Source organism: Ailuropoda melanoleuca, chromosome 6 (genome assembly GCF_002007445.2).
Source record: "Ailuropoda melanoleuca isolate Jingjing chromosome 6, ASM200744v2, whole genome shotgun sequence".
Lineage (NCBI taxonomy): Eukaryota > Metazoa > Chordata > Mammalia > Carnivora > Ursidae > Ailuropoda > Ailuropoda melanoleuca.
Genome location: NC_048223.1, coordinates 98,771,457 through 98,781,063, shown reverse-complemented (window position 1 = coordinate 98,781,063; position 9,607 = coordinate 98,771,457). Strand labels below are relative to the sequence as shown.

Here is a 9,607-nt window from a genome sequence, read left to right as displayed (position 1 = left end):
CATCTCCCTCTCCCTCTTCCCCTCCCCCTGCTGGTTTTCATGCATATGCACTATCGTGCTCTCTCTCTCTCTCAAATAAATCTTAGAATGAAAGCAGAATAAATCTATTTTGAGATTAATATTTGAGAGAATCTTCCACAGATCTTCACCAAAAGGATTTTTTTTTAACCAAAAGAACTTAAAAAAAAAAAAAAAAGACTTCAGGAAGAAGAAAAATCTTGGAACAAAGACCTGAGATCTGGTGAGCAATAGCAAAGAAATTGGTAAATGTGTGGGTAACATTAAACATTATTTATATGAAGTAAAAATGTTATAATGTCTCATCTGTGTGTTTTTTAAAGAACTAAGCGAAAATACTGAGTAACAATAAGTTACGAGTTAGGAGTGAAGGATTTAAGAGGTATTCTAAAGACTTCATGTAATTCAGCAAAGGGACGGATATGAACAATAGAACTGTTGGTATAAGTAGGCATGACAAACTTCAAGAATGACTAGTAAAAAAAAATGGGAATAGTATGTAGACCTTAAAAATGTGTAGAGAGGTAAAACGAAATAAAAACTAAAAGAACAAACAAAATAACTTTAATTTTTGTAAAGAAAAAAATGAAAAAAGCAAACCATTGAAAAAGCAAAACATATACACAGCAAAAAGTTAGACGATAGAAACAAATTCTAATATGCACTTAGACGAAAATTCCAGTTAAGATTCAGAGATTGTCAGATTGTTATAAAATGGAACATCCAGGCTTTCTAGGGCTGGCCATTAATGAATAATTGGTACTATACTTACTCTCTCACCATATACAACTATGAAATTGCCAAAATACAAGAAGCAATTATTTGTAGGCATTGAACAATAGATGGTGCTGACCTGTGATCTTTGAGAAAATGGAAATACATGAGGTGAGCTCCATATTCAACTCAATTTTCTGCCTGGGCACCCCTCCAAACCATGGTGAAAGGAGGTGGAGCCTAAGCAGAGCAGGAGGCAGATTCTAGACTACTGTAGTGACTGTAATGTGTGAGGAAGGTTAGAGGAAAGATCCACACAAAAAGCAGTGCAAAAATTATGCAAAGGGATTCCTTTAATGGAAATCCAGTCTTTGACTGAATGCTAAGTAAGTTGCATGTGCTCGAGAAAACATCCAGGAGACCTGAGAGAAAACGGCTGCTAGTGGATTGTAAGAACAGAGATGTTCGAGTCACAGGGTGCTGGGAGATAAGAGTTCCAAGCAGAGAAAGTTAAGAGAGATCTTCACGTTTTACTCTGGGCTTTGAGTTTGGATCTCATAACTCTCATGCCTAAGGAACGGGGCTCCTTTAGCTGTTGAATAAGGGAACGCTAGAATAGTCGTAAAAAAAGTAAAAAACAAAGCTCTGACAAGATCAGGCTAATCCAAATTAAAAATTAACTTACTTCCAGAAGAAGAAAAGTCTTAACATTTTTTAGAGGAAGACAACAAAATCCAGCTGCTCTGCAATATAATGTCCACGATGTACAACAATAAAACTTACTAGTTGGAAGACTAGACTTTCAGGGGTCATTTCTATAGTTTGCTACTAGAGAACGTGTAGAGAACCTGAAACCATGAGGAGGGCGCACTGTCCCTTCCTGAGCATGAAGCTGACTCCACTGGGAGTTTTTTTTGCAGTTGCCCTTTGTCATTGATGATCATTCTTCTCCTTCGGAGAAGCTAGAGGGAAGGCATGCTGTCTGAGTAAAACAAAACAAAACAAAACAAAACAAAAAACCTTACTAGTTGTGAGAAGGAGGAGAATGTGATAAATCACCAGGAAGGAGACAAAAAATAGAAACATATCCAGAGATGGCAGAGATTTTTTTAAAGGCTTTATTTATTTATTTGACAGAGAGCAAGAAAGCACAAGCAGAGGGAGAGGGAGAAGCAGGCTCCCTACCCTCAAAACAGAGATCTTTAAAGGACCTCAGTATAGAGGCATCTGAGTGGCTCAGTCTGTTAAGCATTTGCCTTTGGTTCCTGTCGTGATCCTGGGGTCCTGGGATCAAGCTCCGCATCAGGCCCCCCGCTTCTCCCTCCCCCTGCTTGTATCTCCCCCACCCTCTGTCAAATAAATAAATAAAATCTTTAAAAAAAATAAAGGACCTCAAAATAGCTATTTTAAGTATGTGAACTCCTTGAAGGTACAAACCACGCCTTCTCCCGCGGAGGCCATATAGGCTAAGGGCTGAGAGTACAGGCTCTGGCATTAAGTATATGCCTGGGTTCAAATACTAGATCTGGCATTTGATAATTACATAAAATTTGGAAAGGTATTTAAGTTGTTGGGGCCCTGGTTACCTAACCTTAAAATGAGAAAAAGAATATCTTTTTCCTAAAGTTGTCCCAGGATTAAGTGAGATAATGTGCAAGGAGTATCTAACACAGGAGTAAGAGCTCCGTAAATGTTACCCATTATTACGTAAACCATAGCACAGACTGGCTTATTCAAAATGTTCAATATTTTAGATAAAGAAAGGAATGAATGATTCCAGAGGCTATTATCAAGCCCAGTGGCACTCAAATCTGGTCTGAATGTTAGAAACCAGCTGGGGTAGGATTAGTGAGCATTATGTTGTCAAATCCACTCAAGGCATCAAGCAACTGACCAAATGGAGGAGGGCTCAGCAACACCTGTGGTCTGGCCTCTCCCAATGAGAAAACAGCCAAGAGCACCAGTCAAATCAAGTACTCAGGTTTCTGGAGCTGCTTTAGGGAGAACTGAGAGCCAAATGTGCCCCACCCAGCTGGAAGCACCTTGTTTATCTGCCGCTCTCTGTTACTGATTAACAATAGGCACCCCCCCCCCTTGCCACACCCTGTTGCTCAAATACAATTAAATTTTAAAATAACATGACTTTAGGAAGAACCGGACAAAGTGCAGGAACTTGGTCAGTGGTCAGTAGGTGGGAATTGGTGGGGTATAGGTAGCAATGATAGTTGGCAATCAGAAAACACTTTGTACCCATGTACTTTGACAAAGAATCAGATCCAAGTTCTTCCCCTAGAGTGGAGGAAGATAGGGAGCCTTCAGAACTGGGTGTGGGAATCTGTTTAAAATCCCAAACTCAGGATCAAAACCAGATCACATGGAATCTGAACTTTTTGTGTTACAAACTCTGACCCCCATGGAATCTCCTTTGGCCATGCCAAGGGAGGTCTGAACCTCAGAAGGAGAATAGGAATTGTGAGGAGGGCACTTGAGAGGCAGGTAGGGGCTTCAGCTTCAGTTCAGGGTCTCCCACTAGCTCCCTCTATATATTTTCTGATCTTCTAAGCCTTTTCCAAAGTGTCTCCCCAGGATTTTAACAGCTGTTATGGAAAAAAGGGTTCTGGTTAACCAATATTTTGCAATCTATCATATGTGAACCACTGGTGATAGATGAGACGACTTCAGGAAGTTCTTGGTTGAAATTAACATTTTTTCCATTCTAACTAATTTTGGCAAATGATCTTAATTTTCCATTGAGAGTAGTGATATCAAATGCTCTTTAAAATGTATTTTTTAAAAGATGAGTGGATTTAAAGAAGATTAAGTCAATAACAGTACACTGTGCAGATACGGCAAAAAGCATGAAGGTGGTATACAAATGACTGAAATTTGACAAAAGTTCTGTTAAATTGAACTGGCTTATTTATTGCAAGACTTTTCAGAGTTTTTGTCATGTCGATGAATATGTTGCCTCTTCAAGCAGGGATTTGGCATCAAGCATTTTTTTTTTTAAGATTTTTATTTATTTGACAGAGAGACAGCCAGCGAGAGAGAGAACACAGCAGGGGAGTGGGAGAGGAAGAAGCAGGCTCCCAGCGGAGGAGCCCGATGTGGGACTCAATCCCAGGACTCCGGGATCACACCCTGGGCCGAAGGCAGACGCTTAACGACTGAGCCACCCAGGCACCCCTGGCATCAAGCATTTCTTTAATTCTTTTGGCTATAGAATCTCTCTTTCCTTGAAAATAGCAGAGTATCTTGGTGAACGCTTTATCTGGAGATTTCATTTTGGGAAATGCTAATGAGAAATGCTGAGGTGGCTTTTAGACCTAACCTTAGGACCTTGGCTCCTTCTCCTCCCCTATGATTGATGTTAAATCTTGGAAGACAGTTCAGGGATGGGGCTGGAAATGGGTGTTAAAGGAGATTTATAGGATGGCAAAAAGTACATTAGCTCCTAAATGCAATGTGGTATCCTGGATTGGATCCTAAAACTGAAAAAAGCATTAGCTGCAAAAATCTATTGAAATCAGTATAGTTAGTTTATTTAATACTTGTTAAAACTAGCAACATACAGTCTGGAGTTTCAATAACAATAATATGCTAAGGTTGGTTTCTTAGTTTTGACAATATACTGTGTAATGTAAGATGTTAACAATAGGGGAACCTAGGAGCTGTGTCAGCAAGCTGTGGATGGAGCTATGGGGTCTAGTAGGTAAAGCCGCCAAGCCCGGTAACATTTCCTACTCCTTTGTCTGGTCTTGTGCTGCTCAGCATGAAAGGACAAGGGCTATGCTAAACTCAAGAGCATTCACAAGAAGAAACTCAAGACGAATCACATTCATTCACCAAACCCTTGCTTAGGCACTTCCACGTGCTTTAGTTGGTGCCAAATTTGGCCCAGAAAGAAGTCCCTGGTAACAGCAAAAGGAGGGGCATTTCCCACCCTCCTCTCCCACATTCTGTTCTGGTTACTCAGCCCTCCTGGTCACAGCAAAGCCCCTACAACATTCTTCAACTTCAAATTAAATTTAGGGCCAAAGTCCCCTTGGGGCCGGAGAAGGTAAAAATTTCTAGACCAAGGACCTGAGCATGTTCACCTATCTGATTGGAGAGCTGCAGTCAGATTGGGCTATAAAGTCGTCACTGGGTGTTGGTGGACAAGGCAGGTAGATGGGAGGGAGGAAAGTTCTGGCTGAGAGAGGCTATGCTTCTGTAACTCTGATAAACTTCCCCAGACCCTGTGTCTAGGTGATAAAGGGGTGGAGAAGAGAGAGAGGTAACCACTTACTTCCATGTGCAGACAGACCCTGGCATTTATTACAGGCTTATCACAAAAGTCTACAAGTTATTATATTTCATAACAAACAGTTATTGCAGGGAGAGAAGGAAAACAAGACCTAAGGGGAACAGAAAGGGAGATAAGCATCAACAGAAACAACAAACACATTTTATGAAGGGCCTCTCTTAAGCGTTCTTCTTGGAGAATCCTGGTCCACCTAAAATGTTAACACAGAATCTTCAAGATAAAATTTCTTCTCATTGATACGAATTAACATGAATATATGTAATGCATGTGATTGTTCTCAAGGTAACGTCAATGTGGTGGGAAGGAAGGAGAAGGACAATGGGAAGACCTAGTTTGGACAATGCACTTGACTGGGAAGTCTGTGGTAAGTGTATTCAGAATCACATGTAGGCGAGATTTCACTGTCTTCTTCAACTGGTTAAGGAAATGCTATTGCTTCTTTCTACATTAATTTGTTTCTAGCTGTTTAATCAAACCCACTTATTAATGTCAATGCTTTTAACTATTTCTTCTTTAGTTTCCTAATACTAAAACTATATCATCTATAAAAAATGATTTTTGTTTCTTCCTTTCGATGTTCATTCCTCTTATTTGATTTCATATCATACTGCATGGGTAAGAATTTCAAAACGGTAGATGATGATTAATAACAACAGTCCTCATCATTATCATTATGACCATTGTTTTGAAAGAGTGCCTCTCATGTTTCCCCTTCAGTTTTATTTGGTTTTGATGACCTGTTCTTTATCATATTATACCATTTTCCCATACAGCAATTCATCTCTTCTCCTCTCTACCTGTTGGACTCCCACCCATTCTACAAAGATCATATGAAAACCCTTATTCTTATGAAGTCTGTGTATACAAAAGCACATGTAAATAAACACCCAGCTAAACTCAATGTCGTTTTTTTTACAGTTCATAAAAGACTTTCATATACAGATTCTCACTGGATGCTCTTGACAGACTATGGAGTAAGCATTGCTAGGACTTCTACATATAAGGAAATTCAATCTTTGTGTGGCTGAGCAACGAGCCCAAGAACTTATAAGGAAATTGACTACAGTTTTGCATTTCAGGGAAAAGATACTTATATGTCAAGGAATTGCAAGAGTTGAGACAGTCCAAAGTGTCACATCCAACTTACAAATTAAGGTATTGAAAAGCATCTTTCACTTTTCCGCCCACTTCCCCACCCCAGTGTGGTTCAGGCTGCACCGCACTCCCCCTCCTGCTAAGCCAGCAGCATCGTCGTTTCTCTCCAGCCGCCATTTTAATCATCTATGAGGACCTCGTCAGCCATGATGAGATGTTCTCTGACATCTGTAAGATCCAGGAGATTGAGGACGGGCTGTGCCTGAAGGCGGAGGGGAAGACCGTCAGCCGGACAGTAACATTGATGACTTGCTCATTGGTGGAAATGCCTCCGCTGAAGGCTGGGAGGGAGAAGGTACGAAAAGCACCGTCATCCCTGGTGTTGATATTGTCACAAACCATCACTTGCAGGAAACCAGCTTCACAGAAGAAGCCTACAGAAGGTACATCAAAGATTATACGAAATCAATCAAAGGCAAGCTTGAAGAACGAAGGACAGAAAGAGTAGAACCTTTTATGGCAGGGTCTGCAGAACAAATCAAGCACCTCCTTGCTAATTTCAAAGACTAGCAGTTCTTTATTGGTGAAAACGAATCCAGATGGCATGGCTGCTCTGCTGGACTACCGCGAGGATGGGGACACCACAAATATGATTTTTTAAAAGGATAGTTTAAAAATGGAAACATGAGGGGCGCCTGGGTGGCTGAGTTGGTTCAATGTCAGACTCTTGATCTCAACTCAGGTCTTGATTTCAGGGTCATTAGTTCAAGCCCCACATGGGGCTCCATGCTGGGCGTGGAGCCTACTTAAAAAAAAAAAAAGAAGTATGGGGTGCCTGGGTGGATCAGTCGGCTAAGCATCTGCCTTCAGCTCAGGCCATGATCCCAGGGTCTTGGGATTGAGCCCCACATTGGGCTCCCCGCTCAGTGGGGATCCTGCTTCTCCCTCTCCCACTCCCCTTGCTTGTGCTCTTCCTCTCTCCTGCTCTCTGTCAAATAAATAAATAAATCTTTAAAAAAAAAAGAGAGAGAAGTATGGATCAATGCTGATGACAGCTATCTCAACCTCTCTCCTGGGCATCAGTTTCTCACATGGCATGGCTTAAGGACAGCTCCATTAAGATGGCCCGCAAGAACCCCAAACTCCAGAATTCAATTTTTCACTTTTTCTCCCCAAACCTGCTCTTTCTTCTCCTTTCTCTGTTTGGGTAGATAGCACTACCGCCACAATCAATGATCTGGGAGTAATCTCTGACATCACTTGTTCCCTCTTCCTGCCTCTCCTTCCACATACAATCTCTGTATCCTATTGATACGACCTTCGAAATATGTCTCAAGTTTGTGTACTTCCTGATTACCACAGCCCTACGTTGGGCAAGCGTCACCCCTCTCCCATTGGTGCAAAACCTCCTAATCAATCTCCTAGCATCCATCTGCTCACTTAGGAATTCTTTCAGTTGCAAGTAACAGGATACCCTACTTAAAACAGATTTTAAAATGGGGTTGATTTTCCTCCGTATTACAAGAAATCTAGAGATAGACACTTGAGGCTTTGCTTCAGTCCACTTCTGTCAGGGCTGTCATCTCTGTTAATCTTGGCTTTTTTTTCCCTCAGGCTTATATCATGAGATAAGGCATCACATCAGTGTGCAAGGGCATGGAGAAAGCAGAAACCCAGTGCCCAAACTTCTCATAAGTACAGCAAAGTGTTCCCAGAATTCTTTGGGAAATGTTCCCTTATCTCTTTAGCCAGAATTGGGTTCCTGACTCCCATCACCACACCTAGCTGCCAGAGCGGCTGAGAAAATGGAAAACAGGATGGCTCAGAGCTGGGGACTGCCCATTTTTATATGGCCCTTGAGCTAACAACAGGTTTTATGTTTTTAAGGGGTTGTTAAAAAAAAAAAAAGAATACTTAGCAAAAGCCGTATGACCCATGAAGCATGAAATATTTATTATCTGATTCTTTATCGAAAATGTTGCTCACCCCTGAATTAGATCAAATGTAATTTCCTAAAATGTAAACCTCATTCGATCATTCCTTGGTTTAAAAATCCTTCAGGGTATCTGAAGGATGAAGAGGATTTCAGCCTTACCCTTAACAAGCCCTATGAGGTTCTGCCTGATTTTGCTTACCTTTCCAATCTTACTTGCACCTTGTACTCTATGGTCTGGCCATTCTAGACTATTTTTTTTTGGTAGGTTCCTTTATTAGTCTCCTATTGTTCTTATAACAAATTACCACAAACTTCATGATTTAAAACAATGTCAATGTATGATCTTACAGTCCTGGAGGTCAGAAGTTCAAAATGGGTTTTTCTGGACTAAAATCCAAGTGTTAGCAAGGCTGTGTTCCTTCTGGATGCTCTCCGGGAGAACCTCTAGAAAAGTTCCCTTGCCTTGCCCAGCTTCTAGAGGCTGCCTGCCTTCCTTGGTCCATGGCCTCATTCTCCATCAAAGCCAGCCCTGTAGCATTTCCAAATCTCTCTCTGACTTTGATCGACCACCTCCCTCTTTCAAGTAAAAGCATTCTGTGATTACATTGGGCCACCTAGACAGTCCAGGATAACTTCTCCATCTCAAGACCCTTAATTTAGTCACATCTGCAAAGTCCTTTTTGTCAGGTAAGCTTCCATATTCACAGATTCTGGGGATGAGGGTGTGATCTTCTGGAGGGGGGGCGCATTATTCCACCTACCACATGCTTCACACAGCCCAGTTGGGGTCTTTACATTTGCTCTTCTATCTCTCTGAGAGAGATTTTCCCTTGGCCTGGCTAAATCCAGATTATCCATCTGCCCCAGTCTAGGTGACACTTCCTCTGAGAAGTCTTCCCGGACCTCATCTACATGTTTCTTTCAGTGCTCAGTACTTCTCCGTCTTAGCAATGATCACACTATTTTAAATGGCTTGGTTAGGCATCAGTCTCCCCCCACAACACCACAGGAGGGCAAAATCATGTTAGTTTTCCTTGGTGTCATATCCTTAGCGTGGTGTCTGGTATATAGTGGGTACTTCACACATATTTGTTGAATGAATGAATAAATGAACAAATGAACTTCTGAGAGAAAAAGAACCCTGGAATGCCAAGGCTCTAGGCTTTTCTTTCAGGGCTAGCAGAACCACAGATGACTAGAGAAATGACCTGGTCCTCTGGGTTTCTCCTTGGCCCCTAGTAACAAAGTCAAATGGCAACATAGGAGCCAAAGCTGTAGAATTTGCCAACTGGTGTAGTACAGTCAGACGTCAATCACCAAATGACATGAGAAGTTTGAGTCATCACCAATTTATAACCCAGCCTCATTTACCCATACAGCCTTTGCCACACTCTTTTCTCCCATACACAGCACTACTTATCACTGTTGCAGAGCTCCTTACCCTCCCTGAGATCACTATATTAATCCCAGAAGCTGTAATTATGACCTGCAGGGCCATTCAAATGCCCCTAATATTTCCCTATTTGCTCTTTTTTGAA

General features: G+C 41.5%; 2 pseudogenes; both read left to right on the top strand.

Annotated features, from left to right (window-relative positions):
* Positions 1-1,522: 1,522 nt before the first annotated feature.
* Positions 1,523-1,723, top strand: LOC117802865 (annotated as a pseudogene).
* A 3,655-nt stretch (positions 1,724-5,378) lies between these two features.
* On the top strand, positions 5,379-6,703 carry LOC100483495 (annotated as a pseudogene).
* The last annotated feature ends 2,904 nt before the right edge of the window (positions 6,704-9,607 follow it).